The 17,203-nt window shown below is 43.6% G+C and overlaps 1 pseudogene across 1 annotated transcript in view; it reads right to left on the reverse strand.

Annotated features, from left to right (window-relative positions):
• Window positions 1-17,203, reverse strand: part of LOC308087905 (MAM domain-containing glycosylphosphatidylinositol anchor protein 1-like) — a 144,057-nt pseudogene that overhangs the window by 40,549 nt on the left and 86,305 nt on the right. The window contains exons 5-9 of the transcript XR_013935113.1: window positions 15,018-15,287; window positions 13,320-13,649; window positions 12,843-13,139; window positions 3,920-4,186; window positions 3,084-3,229 (exon numbers count right to left, since the gene is read on the reverse strand). The product of XR_013935113.1 is annotated as an MAM domain-containing glycosylphosphatidylinositol anchor protein 1-like (transcript). The remainder of the gene's footprint in view (window positions 1-3,083; window positions 3,230-3,919; window positions 4,187-12,842; window positions 13,140-13,319; window positions 13,650-15,017; window positions 15,288-17,203) is intronic.

A 17,203-nucleotide genomic window follows, 5' to 3' on the forward strand; every position in this document is an offset into this window, starting at 1 on the left:
GCAGGAGGTCTCTCCACAATTAAAATAACCAAAACCCTCGGTATGTTCAACTTTTTTCAAGCGCTTTGGTTAGTTACAAACGCCAAAAATGTAGTTATGTTATGATACAGGATATGTTATACTGTATTAGAAATGTGTTTTTTTATACTGAGGAGAAGATGAAAACATCCTCACACTGTTTTCAAGCTCCAGAAATGCACCTTTATCTGCATGTTTCATCAGGCAAATATATCACATATCAAATATATCAAATATCACATTTGTCTGATGAAGACCTAAAAGGGTGGAAACGTTGCACCAGTAAATAAAAGTATGTTTTTGGAGCTTAAAAACAGTGTGCGAATGTTTGTATCTTCTCCTTGATTCTCTCCTTGATGCCTTGATGTCCAGCACTTGGCCTAAAAATACTGGCATAAGATGTGCACACAATCTTCTCTGTGAGATTTTCATACTGAAACACATCTTATATTAATGGTTATAAAACAGAAAATAAACTGTACTCTCGGGTACTTATATACGACTCAGGCATATTGCTTGCAGTGGAGTTATGGCAAGCTGACCCAGCTAATATGGCAGCGGTGTTGACATATGGCCCCAGTGGCCAGTGTGGTGTCTATGTACAGTATTTATGTCTATGGTAGACTAGCATACAGCACGACACAACTGACAAAGACACCATGGGATGTTGGCCATCCTGTGACAAATGAAATCATTGGATCTATAGTATTTTGCATATGATTTGATGTATATTTTCATGATCTGCACACTACATTGTCACTGACAATAAGAGATCCATGTGCAGAGCACACCCCAGCGCATGCCCAGAGCTGTAAATGTGTCAGTGGTATATGTTATTTAATTGGCTGTTTTACTTATAAGCCCAATCGTGTGTCTGTCCCCTGTGTGTGTGTGTGTGTGTGTGTGTGTGTGTGTGTGTGTGTGTGTGTGTGTGTGTGTGTGTGTGTGTGTGTGTGTGTGTGTGTGTGTGTGTGTGTGTGTGTGTGTGTGTGTGTGTGTGTGTGTGTGTGTGTGTGTGTGTGTGTGTGTGTGTGTGCGTGCGTGCGTGCATGACTGCAGATTATCTCACACACTAAAAGGTCGATCAGCATCACATTTCTCGTGTGTACACTTGTACAACCGGAATTTCCAAATACTCTTCCGTTTCTCTGTCTAACTATATCATCTCTTTATGCAAAATCGCAGATCAATCATCCCTCCAGGCTCTAGCTCTCTAACTATCCAATCACAGACATGCACGATGGCCGGTGTTGCTGCATGAAAACAAACAAATCCCAACCCCTCCCATCTTAAATCATTACAGCAAGTAACATTTTGGCATTTATGTTTTACAGTTGTTCCTATTTGAAACAGCTATAATTTGTTGCAGTACATGCCTGCCTATACAGAGAGAGAGAGAGAGAGAGAGAGAGAGAGAGAGAGAGAGAGAGAGAGAGAGAGAGAGAGAGAGATTTCTATGATGGCAGAAATAAAAATTCACAGGATTCCCCAGCCAACAAGGGCTTATTAGAACATGTATTATCAGAACAGAGCTCAGAGCTCTGTTCATGATTGCTGCAGCATTCTGCTGTTGTTTCTTTTTTCTATTTTCGTAAACGTGGGCTGAGGGGTTAGCAGAGTGAAGGTATATTGTTCTGCAATCACTTGAGAATAAACTCAAACATGAGATTGTCATTATGATAATGTCCTCCATCCACAGTCTCGGGTGGTATTTTGTCAAAAAGGCAAATGCTGCCTTTTTGACAGGTCTGCTGTTTTAGAAACTGAGTTACCAGAATGGGAGACAATCTCTGGTTGCCTGTCTGTCACATTGAAGCTTCAGCCATTACGTCACAGAACGGAGAGGTTTTGGAGGACAGGGGGATGGATGTGTATGGGATGGGGTCCAGGGGGTAGCACGGCGGTCTGGAAAGCGGAAGGTGCCTGGTTCGATCTCCAGCTCCTCCTGTCTTCATGTCCAAGTGTCCTTGAGCATGACACTGAAACCCCAGAGTAGGTTGGTGCCTTGCATGGTTGCCTCTGCCGTGGATGAATGGGTGAATGTAACGCCTTGGATAAAGGTGCTACAGACCATTTACCAGTTGTTGATAATAAAAGATGGATCCGGGGGTCGGATACGTGGACATGTTGGCACTCTGCTCCAAAAAAATGCTGGCCGCCAAGAGTATTGAAGCATAATTCTCGGGCTCTGGGAAGAGGAGCGCACCAGTGTGTCTTTACCATAGAAATGCATGGAAGACCGGCGCTGCCAGCTCAATAAAGGCTTTCTGTGGACCTGGCCCCTTAAAATGGACAGACCAGAGGGACTGTGTGAGGCATTGTTAATTCACTGCAGGTTTCTATTGATTAACTGTCTACTTCTAGACCACAGAGCTGATATCCCCCCAACTTATGAACACCCACGTTTACTTAGCCTGTTTACACCACCTAATACACACTGCAGCTGTGTGGACAGTATCTTCTCCTGTCATGTGTCTTTAGACCTGCTGTGTGTTTGGGGCAGCTGGTGACTATGTGCTCTAGTTTTGGGTCCCTGCACTCGAAGGAGGCAATATCCACCTCTTCATCGTCTAACAGTGGTCCTTTAGGGCAGCGGTTCTCAAAGTGGCCTCCAGTGGTCCTTGGAGGGGTTCCAGGTGGTCCCCAGCAAAATGGGTTAATATAGCATAAAAATCTGTTTAACCACTTTAACCCTAAATAGATAGGCTCGCAGTGCGTCACAGTACGACATGTTGTGACCTTGTAGATAGGCTATTTTTGTTAATAACATAATGTTTAAAAAATATACGAAATTATGAAAATGTTTTCAACTGAATGTTGCAAAAATATTCAAAAATGTAAAAAAAAGAATCAAGATAGTTTTGAAAATAGATTTTGTGTGCGCACATCTATGTGTGTACGCTTGTGTGTTCGTGTGTGTGTGTGTGCGTGTCTGTGTGTGTGTGTGTGTGTGTGTGTGTGTGTGTGTGTGTGTGTGTGTGTGTGTGTGTGTGTGTGTGTGTGTGTGTGTGTGTGTGTGTGTGTGTGTGTGTGTGTGTGTGTGTGTGTGTGTGTGTGTGTCCTACCTCGCGTACGTTGACCCAGTAGCCAATAACGGGGTCGGTGGCTGCAGGCTCTTTCTGCGTCCACTGCAGGTTATAGGAGTAGTTTCCCTTCATGGTGCGGATGGGGTTGGGTGTGTCGTAGTAGAACTCCGCACTGTACGGCCGTGCTACAACAAGCAGGAAGGAGGCAATGGAGAGGAGGAGAGACAGAGGAACGATGTGTAAAGATGAAATGTATAAAGATTCTGTAGCATTGGAAAAAAGATGTTTGCCTTTAATAGATAAAGTGTAAACTCCACTAGCTTGTATGTCCCCACCACCCACCTGAGGGTCCTTAAATGAGGGAACCCGTGCATACAGTAGACATCACCCTTGAGTGAATCTTACATCAAAACTGTTTTCATTAACTCACAAGAGACATTAAACGTGCACGTGGACGTGGCTTCATTAAGTGCCCCTGTCCACAGACAATGTTTTTTGAGCTGGCAGTGCCCGTCTGCCATGTGACGGTAGAGACGCGCTGGTGCGCTTCTCTTCCCAACGCTCGAGCATCATCGTGCTTCCACCCTCTCGGCTATTGTACATTTTTTGGAGAGGAGTGCACATGGACGTATACAGTATAAACTGCTCAAAAAAATAAAGGGAACACTTTGATCCCTTAATTCTTTTGAGTTTTTTCATGAACTGTGTACATAATGCTAACGAAAACTGCTCAAAAGAATTAAGGGATCAAAGTGTTCCCTTTATTTTTTTGAGCAGTTGTAGTACCTTTATTAGAAGGATAACCCCTTGAGATGTATCATCTCGTTTTCGCGAGGGTCCTTATAGAGGGTCCTTACGTGGCTTCATTAACTCACCAGACACATCAAACGTGCACGTGGACGTGCCGGCCCCATTGCTGACTCGGCCCTCGTAGGATCCGTTGCTGGTGGGGTCCAGCTTGAACCTGAGCTCCGGTGGGTCCTTCAGGTCCGGTGCGGCCATGCGGACCGCCTCACCGTTGCGGAACCAGCGCACGTTGGTGAGACGAGGAGGGTTTGAGCGCAGAACGGCACAGCGGAGCGTCACAATCTGGTAGTTCCTGGAACGCAGGTCCTGGAAGACCGGGTCCAGGATGGGAGGATCTAGACACAAGAAGGGCGTTTTAACTACAGTGTATGTTTAAGAGATTTTGAAGGATAATTATGATGTGGATTCATTTATTTTTGTAAAGTAATGTTTTTGCTCGATATGAAGTTATTCATTTCTGATTAATTTCTTTAAGGCACATGGCAACAAAAAAACGGTTATGTGGTTAAATATACAGTACAGTAATTCTAGTAAGTCTAGTACTGTATGTGTTTGTGAATTCATGAAAAAGGGTTGCAGCACAGATTGATACCAAGGGAAATAATATATTACACTTAACACATTGTTTATATTCATCTATGAATAAAAAATCTATGTAATGTACAAGTCAGAGTTAGTAAGCTTCTCTTTTTGTGTTGAGAAAGCAGGGCTCACGGGAGCTAATTAAACAAGGAAATGAGGTTAGCTAAGACATTAAAAAACGAATAGGAATACTCTAATTGAAAAACATTAGACAGCAGCAGAGAATAAACACTCATAAACATTGTATTTACCCATTCAATGTATAGTATGTTTTGTGCATTACCTAACTATGGGTTCCATTAGTACACATATTCTCATGGGGCTGTTTGTTATTTATTTCAACTTCTATCTACACCAACTGTGACTGTGAGGATATTGCAAGTGGGAATAATTGGCAAAACAATAAGATTTGAATGATAATATAATATTAATATTAAAACATAATACAGTACATAATATATTGTTAAGAAAAAAGTAATTAAAGGGACTACACCATGAATTAAAATAAATATATATATATTTAATATCATATTGTTTATGTCCCTCAAACGCCTAAATCAAGCCTCAGATATACTCATTCCAATTAACTTCTCTCTGGCTTATAAAGCACTTTCACCTGCAATACCACATTGTCCTGTTTGGCACGGGGCACTATTGAGCCAGTATATTGTATGCATGTTAACTCCTGGTTCTGTGTGGAAAAAGTAAAAAATAAAAATAAGAAAAAATAAATAAAATAAAATAAATAAAATATATATATATATATTTTTTTGGTTGGAACTGAAAAACGGGAGGTATTGTACCCTGACGTGACGTCACGTCAGGGACCAAATCAGTTTGGCCTGTTTTGAGACCAATTTACAGAAAACCCCAGATTTGCTGTGAAAGCCTGCGTGTTCAAACTGGGGTATTTTTGGGGATAGAAGAGAGGTAGGGGAGACCAAAAACACACAAAAAATAAGAAAAAGTTCAAATTCATGGTGTAGTCCCTTTAAATGAAGTCATTAAGTAAGACATTTTTATTTTTATTGTGAAACCAATAAATATAAACTTAAAGCATTTGTTCCGAGCCAGAACACAATCGATTGATTCATTATTAAAATAGACATGCAATGAAAATGGACGGGACCCACCCATCTGACCACTTAAGTGGCTGGGTGGGCCGCAAACACTTTCTATATATTCAAGTGAGCCCTGATCCAGAAAAGGTTGAGAACCACTGATCTACACCTATGTCAATTATGTGTCCACGTGTGTCCACACAGGCTAAAGGTCCTTACACACCGGGGCGCTTTTTTTCATGAGAATAATACGTTTTTTTTTAAAACCTTATAAAGTCAATGCAAGCTTCCACACCAGTTTCGCGGAGCGAAAAAAGCGTCTTTTAATTATTCGGAACGAGTCCGAATTTTGCGTATATTCGCCGGTGTGTAACCGCCTTAAGAATGTTGTTTAGACAGTTGCTACTGTAGGTTTGATGTTTACTTGGTATCCTACTGCAGTTACTTTGCAAGGAATAAATTGTTTACTTTGCACTCTATGTATGTGACCATTTAGTCAGTCATTTGTAGGGTTCATGCAGATCTTGCACTTTGTAAGTTGCTGCTAAATGGCTAAATTGTGAATTGTAAATTACGTATATTAAAAAAGACACACTTGAGGCCTAACAAGCCTTGCTGTCATCCTGAACAACTGTTAGCGCCATGAGGGCTCACTCTCATCCTCCCTCCACAGTCAGTCCTAGACAGTCTGCGCTAACCTTCGCTCACCAGCTGTAATTAACATGTCAGCAGCTATCTGTGGATAATAACCATCTAGCTGTCATTACCCTCAGGTCAGCAACCCAGCCAATCAGCAGCCAGCTAGCACACCCCCTCCAGCAAATCATAGATATTAGATGAGATGCTAATGTGGCTAATACAGTGCAATAGCTGATGATAAGGTCCTCCTGGAGGTGAATCAGGGAAGGAAAAGTGTATTATAATTCTATATTATGCCTGCAATTTACATAAGGTCACTGTCGAGTGGAAACCTCGCAGCCTATGTCCAAAACGGTTACTTTTCAGGAAATGGAAAACAAGAACCTGTGTTCCAATGGATCCAAAGTAGGTATTGTTTTGTCACAAGCTCTTGCGTTAATACTTTTCATGGGTTCAATATTTTGTAAAACCCACAAACACAATTAACCACTTCTAAAATAGCAGTTCTACGCAAGCTCACAATGCATCACATCGCAATGCATTGTGAGCTTGTAGATCGGCAATTGTTGCACCTTACGTGTGACTCTGACTGTATGTGATAAAGTAGGGCATTAATTCACAAAAAAATACATAAACAGCAACGATAATGATACTGCGGTGCAAAGGAGAGAGGGAGGGAGACGCAGTAAAGACAGTGCGACAAAGAAAGAGTGAAGCACTCAGTTCGATATTGAGCACATTTAATACATAAGTAGAGACAAAACTGAGAGCCAAAGAAATAGAGGAAGAGAGAGGAAGCAGGCCACAGCCACAGGGGATGATAAATTTGTATTGTATTAACATACTCTACCATACAAATATGTATGTACTACTTATATTGTATTAACATACTGTACACTACCATTATGTACTAGGTATATTGTATTAACATACTCGACCATACATATGTACTAGGTATATCCTCATATAATTTGACAAACCTCTGTAGTGGTGTGTGTAGTGGTGCATGGTGTCATGGTGAGGCTGCCCGGTTCTCCTCAGTGGCTGGAGCAATTGCTCTGAATTTGCACACAGCCATTGGGCTACTTTCGCCTGCGCACTTCACCGGGTATGGTCTAGTTGTATTAACATAGTCTACTATGTACTAGGTATATTGTATTAACATACACTACAATACAGATGTTGTATATTGTATGAACATACTCTACCATGTACTACTAGTTATATTGTATTAACATACTCTACCATGAACTACTAGTTATAAACATACTCTACCATGTAATGCTAGTTATATTGTACTAGACCATACCCGGTGAAGTGCGCAGGCGGAAGTAGTTGCAAACGTGGGGTTATTGCGTGTCCTGTCGCGCCGCCCTAACACTTGATTCATTCATATAAGTTCGGGATTGTAGTTTGAATTACAATTGGTTGTTGTGGCATCGTTTTAGACATCTAACAACAGTCAACAACAACTGACATCTAACATAGATACTCCTGTCCTCGCTCGGAGCTGATGGACTGATGAGCGGTCATAGGCCGTACCATAATCACCACCTAGTGTGTGGTCACATGGCGTGGTTGTACTGTATACTGATGGACGGTATGACTTTGGACATGGCGAGGGCAAAATGGGGAGAGGGAGGACGATGAAGAGCATTGAAGATGAGCATGAAGATGGGAAAATGTGTGAGAATTTACTTTAGGAAAGAATGGCAAGACAGAGAGAGAGGGGGAGAGGAGAGAGAGAGAGAGAGAGAGAGAGAGAGAGAGAGAGAGAGAGAGAGAGAGAGAAGGGGGGCATGGGGAGGGGGAGCGGAGGAGCGACTAATTTGGTTTTCAATATAATTTTCTCTCAGAGGGGGTTTAAACCGGATCGACTGTAAAAGAGGAGGAGGAAAAAAAGAAGAGGAATGACAGAGTGACAAATGGATGGGTTAAGGGGCTGAAAGAGGGAAAGGTAGAGTAATGAGTTGGTTGGAGGGCAGAGCGAGTGCAGAGCGCCGAAGAGAGAGTGAGAAGGAAGATGAAGATTGAGAAGAGGATGTGAGTCGCTCTGGTAAAAAGAGAAATCCCTGGAGAGATACAGAGGCCAGGTGAGTAGAAAGAGAGATAGATAAAGAAAGAGAAGAGGGGGAGGTGTAAGTGACAGAGCTGTGAACAGAGAGGAGCAGAGGAGAACTGGCTTGACACATACGCACACACTATTCCTGTGCGTGCGTGCGTGCGTGCGTGCGTGCGTGCGTGCGTGCGTGCGTGCGTGCGTGCGTGCGTGCGTGCGTGCGTGCGTGCGTGCGTGCGTGCGTGCGTGCGTGCGTGCGCAGTGGTGTAAAGTAACTACATTTACTCAAGTACTGTACTTAGGTACAATTTGTAGGTATTTTTACTTTACTGGAGTATTTCTAATTTTCAGTACTTTTACTTCTACTACACTACATCTCAGAGGCAGATATTATACTTTTACTTCACTACTATTATTTGACAACTTTAGTTACTAGTTACTTTGTAGATTTTGATTATTACTACAAAACATACATTAACTATTTCAGCCCTATATACATTTTGGCCAATTGAAAATAGCCAATCTACAAGCTCACAATGCATCGCGATGCGACGCATTGTGAGCTTGTAGATCTGCTATTTTCAAATGATTTTTTATACATTTTATACATGTGAAATAGGACATTCTGCATAATGAGTACTTTGTACTTTTGCTACTTTAAGTACGTTTTGATACCAATGCTTTATTTGTACTTTTACTCAAGTAAATTGTCTGTGTGTGTGTGTGTGTGTGTGTGTGTGTGTGTGTGTGTGTGTGTGTGTGTGTGTGTGTGTGTGTGTGTGTGTGTGTGTGTGTGTGGGTGTGGGTGTGTGTGTGCGTGCGTGCGTTCGTGCGTTCGTGCGTGCGTGCGTGCGTGCGTGCGCGAGCGTCCGTGAGTGCGTGTACATGAGAGTTTTTTCCTTCTTTTTCTGGTGCTAGCCAAACGAGTGCCCGTGCTGCATGGTCCGATGGCCGCGTTGGCGGCTCGGCGCAGTGCTAATAGGAAGAATACGGAAGAGGGGTGGACGATCATGACCAGCACCTCACTGATTGATGATGATGAGAATGGCAATGAGGAAGAACGGCCAATACGCGCAAAAACAAGGGATGCACTGAAAGAAAGGAAGAAAGAAAGAAAGAAGAGGGAAGGAGAGAAGCAAGGAGGGAGAAAGAAGATGGTGTTGTCCATTTAATTCTAGAACCACCATAACAAATGATAGCATCTTTCTCTTCTATTGATCAATGGAGCTGAATGGGAGAGAGGGAGGACAAACTGAACAAATAAACAAATAAACCCAATATATTGTAGGAGAGAGGGAGGGGATGGGAGGGGCTCTGGTCCTTTTCAACACATGTGATGTGAGGTGATGGATGGAGCAGGGTCTTTCTCTCTTTCTTACGCTGTTCTGTCTCTTTCCTTCCTCCTGTCATTCCACCCTTCGTTTTCCCTTCCAGATTCTCTCTCTCTCTCTCTCTCTCTCTCTCTCTCTCTCTCTCTCTCTCTCTCTCTCTCTCTCTCTCTCTCTCTCTAGTGGGGAGAGCCACCTGCTCCATAAATCAGGTCTGTCAGCGAGGACAGCACAGCTCTGACTGTGGCCCTTCCTTCCCGCCTACATTAGCAAGCCCTGCAAATCCCCCTTCATCCAAGAGAAGAGAAGAGAAGAGAAGAGAAGAGAAGAGAAGAGAAGAGAAGAGAAGAGAAGAGAAGAGAAGAGAAGAGAAGAGAAGAGAAGAGAAGAGAAGGGAAGAGAAGAGAAGAGAAGAGAAGAGAAGAGAAGAGAAGAGAAGAGAAGAGAAGAGAAGAGTCCCTGTGCTGAACCGAGTCATTGTTCATTATTAGACTGGTACAATGATCAGTCTCATGCAGAATTATTCAACTGTACAGTTCTGTCCTTGGTAGGATCTCAGCCCTTCATGAAGTTAAGTGCTCTGGGCACATTTCCCATGCATGAGGATTTGGCAGGTGTTCTTTTGGCTTTCTTGTTCTGTTCTGTCCAATACAATTACTTATGTTTGTATGTGCTTCGGTTTCATATAAATACTGCATTTCACGGCTTCAGTTTGAAGGGCTTCACTTGCCCTTCAATATTTTTTAGGAAGCCAAGCCTTCCTAAAGTCTGTGTGAAAGCATTAAAATCAAAGGAAATTAAATGAATTGCATGAATTAAAAGATACCAATCGTCTACTTCAGACTAATCCTCAGACTTCCGTTCACCGAGCACTTACAAAACAATGACACTATCTACTCATTCTGGTGTCTCATTTTTGGACCGTGCAGTCCTGGCTTCTCGACTCATTGTGCAGCAACCAACGCGTTTGGCTAATCTAATTTGTTAATGGTCTGAGGTTGGAGGTTCAATTACAATGAATTATGGGGGCTGTGAGAACTGTGGTTACAAATAGACAAGAAGATGTGTTTTTTTCTGCCTTGCACACATCAAGGTAAGACCAGATTGAAATAACCTTGACCAAAACGTTCTCCTTTAATATCTTTCTCCAACCATTTGTATAATTTTTCTTCCCCACTGTAGGGTGCCATATTTGTAAGGATCTTATTAATGGTCACACATTGTAGCAACATAGCCAGTATTATTTATGATAACCAGGTGTTAGCTGTGGTGCAGAGGTGCAGACACAGGTACCATAAGAATGAATGCTGGTCAGCAATTGAACATACTGTGAAAAACACTTGAACTTGAAGGGCCCTATCTTCCACCCAGTGCAAGGTGGCGCAAATGGGCAGCGCAATTGTCATCGCTATCTTCCAACTTATGCAGTTGTCAATTTTCGCCAGGCTTAATAGTCTAGATAACAAATGATCTTGCACCTATTTAGTACCCATGGGTGTGTTGGTCTTAAAATGAGGTGTGGTCTGGTGCAATCAGGGCACACTGCTATCTTATGCACAGAGTGAAGACCAGATTCAAAGTGGTCTTATCAGCCAGCACAGTGATGGTACAGATATTTCCTTACTATTTAGACAGTGAATTATTGTGATTAAGATGTGTCTGGGCAGATTCACAATACGCCCACACTAATTGCAATCAAAATTCATTTGATTCAACACAACACTCACTTTCAACAATTTAAGTGATAAGTCATATGGTAGCCTATACCGCAAAACATTAAAAAAAAATGCTCAAACAGCTGAACAGCAGATGAATACATTTTCAAGCACTTGATTCTTCATCAATCTTATTAATAAGAATTGAAACAAAAACGTGCTGCTGTAATGCGTCTTCAAAGAAAGCAGAGTGGTGAGGAGAGAGTGGGAAAAAGAGATGCATTTATTTCAGTTTTATTATTGAATAAAACTGAATTGAAATCATTGAATACATTAAAATACCTCTCATTGTGTGAATGTTGTGAATTCATAGCATCCTGGCATTATTTATCTGTCTCTGTAACTACAGTAAGGTCATCATCAGGGCTCATGGAGCGCGTTTTCGCTGTGTCTCTGTGACACTTTAGTATGCAGTTTAACTACAGTAACTGAGCATGTGAACATTAAGTTGAAATGTCAATATATCACAGATGTCTCTTGGACATGAGGAGACATGATTCTGACCGCAGTGAGCCTGACCACAGACACATGGCCACTGTGTTTGGTTCACCTCTCCTTTCCAGGTAATCTTTGGGTGAGCAGTGAGCTTTTGTTTTCCCCCGCGTCTCCTAACATTATATCACATTATTAATGCTGCTGTCCATAGATGGTGGAATGCAGTTTTCCTCTTCCGTGTAGAAAGCACAGCTACTTCTTAAAGGTAATGGGTGCCGACACTCTCATCTTACTATCTTACTATCTTACTATCTTATCTTATCTTATCTTACTACTATATAATTGACAAAAGCTCCGAAAGCTCGTCTGGGATTCGCAAGCACAGGATCACTCCACATGCCTCCAAGACCCGCCACAGACTGTTGATCAGAGCTATGGCAATTTTTTAGGCATCTTACCCCACCTCGATCAGTGATCAGACTCTCGGCTTGATTGATTCTCTGATTTGCCTATCAGACCCTCAGCCTGATCTGGCAGGTTGCCATAGCAACCAGATACAGGAAGTCTGACCTCTTTATCACATGCCCGAGATTGGGAGGTTGGGACTAGAGGTTAGGGCCGCAAAGCAAAGCGGGGGAGGGAGGAGAGGAGAGGAGAGTAGCCGAGAGGAGAGGAGAAACCAGAGGGGCCGGACTTTGCATGACGTGTGTGCAGAGTGACTAGGCCAGTGCTGTCTGGACCAACCTCGGATCGGGCCTAGATGTAAAATTAAAAACAACTGACATCTAGTTGTTTTCATTAATATAACCACCAAAACACACCCATGACTAAATCAGAGACTGTGCTGGGCTTTACGACCGCTAAGAAAAAAAAAAGAGGGGAAAAATGTTGCACTATGCATTTTAGGCTGTGCGCCATAGATCATCTAAATAGGGCACAAAAGCTTGAACTTAAAGTGAGATTATGTCGCTTTCAAAAAGGCTTTACCCTTTTTAGTTTAGCACTTCTGAACTCAGTCAAAAGTAAACCAGGATGTCCCACAGTGCTTTCCTAGATGGTCCACCTTGTGCTAAGAAACACCTGTAAGATGAAAATGTCCCCAGCTACTCCTGAGGAGCAACATTTACACTTGTACCAGCATAAGTACCAGTAGGAGTCACACCCATACTTACACAGAACGTTGAGTTGGACCTGAGCTTCACGTCGTTTAATGTTGAGGCCATTGTATGCAGCGGTCTGGCAGCGGTACAGCCCCATCATGTCCCTGGTGACGTTGGTCAGCCTCAGTGGGCCGTCCCGAGTCTCCTCGACCGGCTTCCCAGACGGCATCAGCAGGTCCTTGTCCGCCCGCGACCACAGTAAGGGAGGCCGCGGCTTCCCGTCTACCAGGCACACCAGCTCTCCATTTCCCCCCTCCCGTACGTTGACCACCTGGCCCCCTGCTGGCAACGTCAATATCGGAGGAGTGACTAGAGATGGAGAGATTTAAAGAACAGAAGGAGACAGAGAGTGAAGAATATATATATAACAATATTTCAATCCCTTCTTAGATAACAGCTTAAAGCAGACAACAATTACAAAGTTCCAACACATACCAACTAATCATGTGGCTTACATAACGTTAGCCCATGCTAGGAGTTTAATCTCACCGCTGTTCTGTGAGATGTTTACATCCACGCGGAGCTCCACAACACGGCTGCCGGGGAAGTTGGCCATGCAGCTGTAGGTGGCCAGGTCACGGAACTTCATGTCCACGATCTCCAGGCTGCTGGTGCCGGGCGCCATGTCGGGGTCGCTGCGGAGCAGGATGAGACTGTCCGAGTTGTAGACGGGCGCCCCGTTCTTGAACCAGGTGTAGTTGACCTTGTCCTGAGGGGAGGCGTCGACGTGGCAGGACAGCTTGAGGTCACGACCCATCTGGATGCTCTCGCTGTCCTTGTTGGAGTCTGGCGTGATCTGGAACGTCAGGTTGCTCATCGCTGAGAGAGAGAGAGGTTAAATGAGATGGCGCTTGGTGAGGGGCAGGGCATCAGAGCATAGAAAGGGTATGGGGCGATCGAAGGGGAATGACAGGGTGATGGATGGAAAAAGGAACAGAGAGAAGAGTTTGCTCGGCAAAACGAGAGACAGACAAATAGAGCGAGGGAAAAAAAAGAAACACAAAATAGAGCGATAAGAAGAGTAAAAGAGAGACAAGGGTAGATTTTGAGGGGTGGATGTGTAGACGAATGGCTGTATATGAGATAGAGAGTAGATTTAAAGAGAGAGAGAATGAAGGTAAAAAAGGAGGTGGGACAGAAGGACAGAGCAGGAAAGATAAGGACTAACCAAAGTCAAAATGTGGTACACTGAAGAAGAAGAAGAAGAAGAAGAAGAAGAAGAAGAAGAAGAAGAAGAAGAAGAAGAAGATGAAGATGAAGAAGAAGAAGAAGAAGAAGAAGAAGAAGAAGAAGAAGAAGAAGAAGAAGAAGAAGAGGAATGGAGGTAATGGAAGAGGGGATCAATCACAGGTAGAATAATAACCAGAGGAATAGGGGAGGAGGGATAACAGGGTCACATCATGTAACTCCTACATTGTCAAATTCAATTTACAGTTTCCTCCACAGACCTCCATGCTGAATACCAAACACGCCTCTCCATCTCCACAGAGGACAGAAAAGGATCGCTCCATCTAAACACCTTCAGAGCTTGTTAACTCCATCTGGGTGGAGCTGGAGATGTTTAGTCTATGTAAGTGCTATTTGTGTACAGTATGTGTGTCTTTGCTTAGTCTGGCATAGCCAGATGATCAGAGATCTCTGCCTACTGATAATGTCTGGTGACAGCTAAATTCAATGAATGGGCTAAAACTGTGTGGAAGCAATTGGAAAATAAATGATAACAGACAGCAGAATCTGTCAGCACCACTGCCTTATACATGTAATGTTGTTGTTAGTAGGAATAAACACAGAAGAACCCGGGAGGATGTGGACTAAGAAAGGGGAGGAGCCTTTACCGAATGGGTTCCCAGATTGGTACCGATGTGACGTGGCGTTCAGGTCCATTAAGCCAACAGCAGACATCCACCCAGCAGACATTCTGCATGGCAACAACTAACACAAGAGCCAAACACTAATTGCTTCCACTCAGCTCTAACTAATTGGAGAGTGTAAAGATGATTAACAGGCAACAAGAGTAGCCATCAGGGAGAGAGAAACATCAGGGGAATTGGCAAAGATCGCCGCTTAACCCCACTTATCCAGACCACGCAATCTAACCATCCAAAACACATGCAGACACACAAACTAGAACCCCCCCACACTCACACACACACACACACACACAACCTCACACACGCAGCTACTCACTCCTGACTATGAGGCTGACGTATCTTCGCGCGGGGTTCCCCACGTTGTTGACGGCCGTGCAGTTGTAGAAGCCAGCGTCTGTGGCCGTGACGGAGCGCAGCAGCAGTGAGCCGCCCCGCACCTGGGCGCTGAGTGGCATGGGACCCGGGTACCGAGACCACGTCACGGTGGGCGCGGGGAAGCCACCGGTCACCTCACAGATCATCAACACGTCCTCTCCGGGGTCCACCACCAGAGTCTCGTTGACGGACAGACGCAGAGCGGGGGGAGCTTGAGGGGGGGGCACAGAGAGTGGAATAAAGTGTGGTTCACTGTCTCCTGTAGGCATTCTAGATTAATGATGTGGGTGATTCAAAATTGATCTGTAATTGTGTAGCAGAGGGTGGTAGTCAATACATTTATATTTGCATATTATAATAGTACATATTATACAAGTATTTAAGAGTTAACAATAGTATTGCACGATGGGATTACAGAATCCATGCACATGATTTATACTATACTGTTGTTATACTGTTTGTGAATGTGTGAGGGGTTGAGGAATACTGTGTGTGTGTGTGTGTGTGTGTGTGTGTGTGTGTGTGTGTGTGTGTGTGTGTGTGTGTGTGTGTGTGTGTGTGTGTGTGTGTGTGTGTGTGTGTGTGTGTGTGTGTGTGTGTGTGTGTGTGCATGTGTGTACCAGCACAGGGGCATATCTGCGAATATAACTTGTGATTTCCTGCTACAGTATATTGATTCACACAGACCGCATTCTCACTCCCAAGACGGCAAACGGGTGACTTCTTGGGATGGACGTTTGACTGGAAGGGGGGACTGAAACGGCACATGTTGACTAGGGGGGATATGAGTTATGATTCTGTCCCTATCGGGAAATTAACTGAAGCGGACTTTGCAACACTACGACTCGCTTGGCGGTGCCTCTCGTGGCTCGAGTCCACTTTATACGGCGTGCCTCCATCGTATTAACAGTTTTTTTTTGTGGACCATTTACCCTTTTACGTCTTGGGTTTGAGAACGGCACTTCCGCATTCCCGGAGTGCGGAAGTGCCCAGGGCGGCACCAGATGACTGGAAGGGTATTTGTCCCAAGAATTCACTATAGGCCGTTTGGGGAGTGAGAATGTGTTGTCACACACACACTTCAAGTGGTTGTCAGGTGTGAATGTGTGAGGGGTGCAGGAGTACAATGTGCGTGCGTGCAGCATGCGTGCACATGTGCGTGCCCAGTGTCCTCAGCTAAAACTTGTGATTTTCTGCCATCTCAATTTGCACACTCCCAGTGCTTGTCTAATGTCGGAGCCACTACTTGACGAGCACAGCAGATGAACATGACTTGATGTGAAATGAACTCCTAAATGCTCCTCAGTAGCACTTAACGTCACAGCGCATTGAGATGAGCCTCTCGTAAAGTCAATATCATTTCAGAGAGCTGGGATACATCTGTGCACCACTTGACTGCTAAACACCAAGGCAATATAGACAAGTAGCTGACTTGATCACCACAATGTATTTATATTTATTTATTTATTTATCTATCTATCTGTCTATCCATCCCATTGTGCTAGCTATACAAATTGCACGTGCGTGCGTGTGTGTGTGTGTTTCTTTGTGTTTCTTTGAATTATTGTACCTTAAGTGAGACAGGCCAAGTTTGAACGGTTCTTCAACAGTTAAAGATAGTCTGGTTCTAATTAGTGTGACCTTTACTTCTGGCATAGCTAACCTATTGTTCATTTTGTGATAGAAGCGCCACATTTGGCAGATGTGTTAGATACTGTATATTGAGAACAAAACTGGATATTGGGGCATTGTGTGATGGTCCTATATCTTGTTTTGTTCACAATAAGTCTATCAACACATCTGCCAAGTTTGGTGACTTTATCACAAGATGAACGGTTGTTTTCATTATGTTGAGGAGCTATGCTGTCTTATAGGCCACAGCCGCCACACACTGCCACACCCCTTTTTTTCCAAATGGCATGAACCGTTACTGCGCAGTTTTTTGGGTCACAACCAACCATTCCACAAAATCTGTGAATATGTTTGTATTGGAAGTTATGCACGTTTTTGCAATAGGCCACTCCCATTGCCCCCTCTTAGGCAATTAGTATGAACACAAGCGCACACCTTCACACTCAAACACTTGACTTTCCTGCAACATTTCAGCCTCCTATGACAAAAAATGTT

This window comes from Gymnoscopelus braueri, assembly GCF_963280865.1.
Source record: "Gymnoscopelus braueri genome assembly, chromosome: 1".
NCBI classification, from domain to species: Eukaryota; Metazoa; Chordata; class Actinopteri; order Myctophiformes; family Myctophidae; genus Gymnoscopelus; species Gymnoscopelus braueri.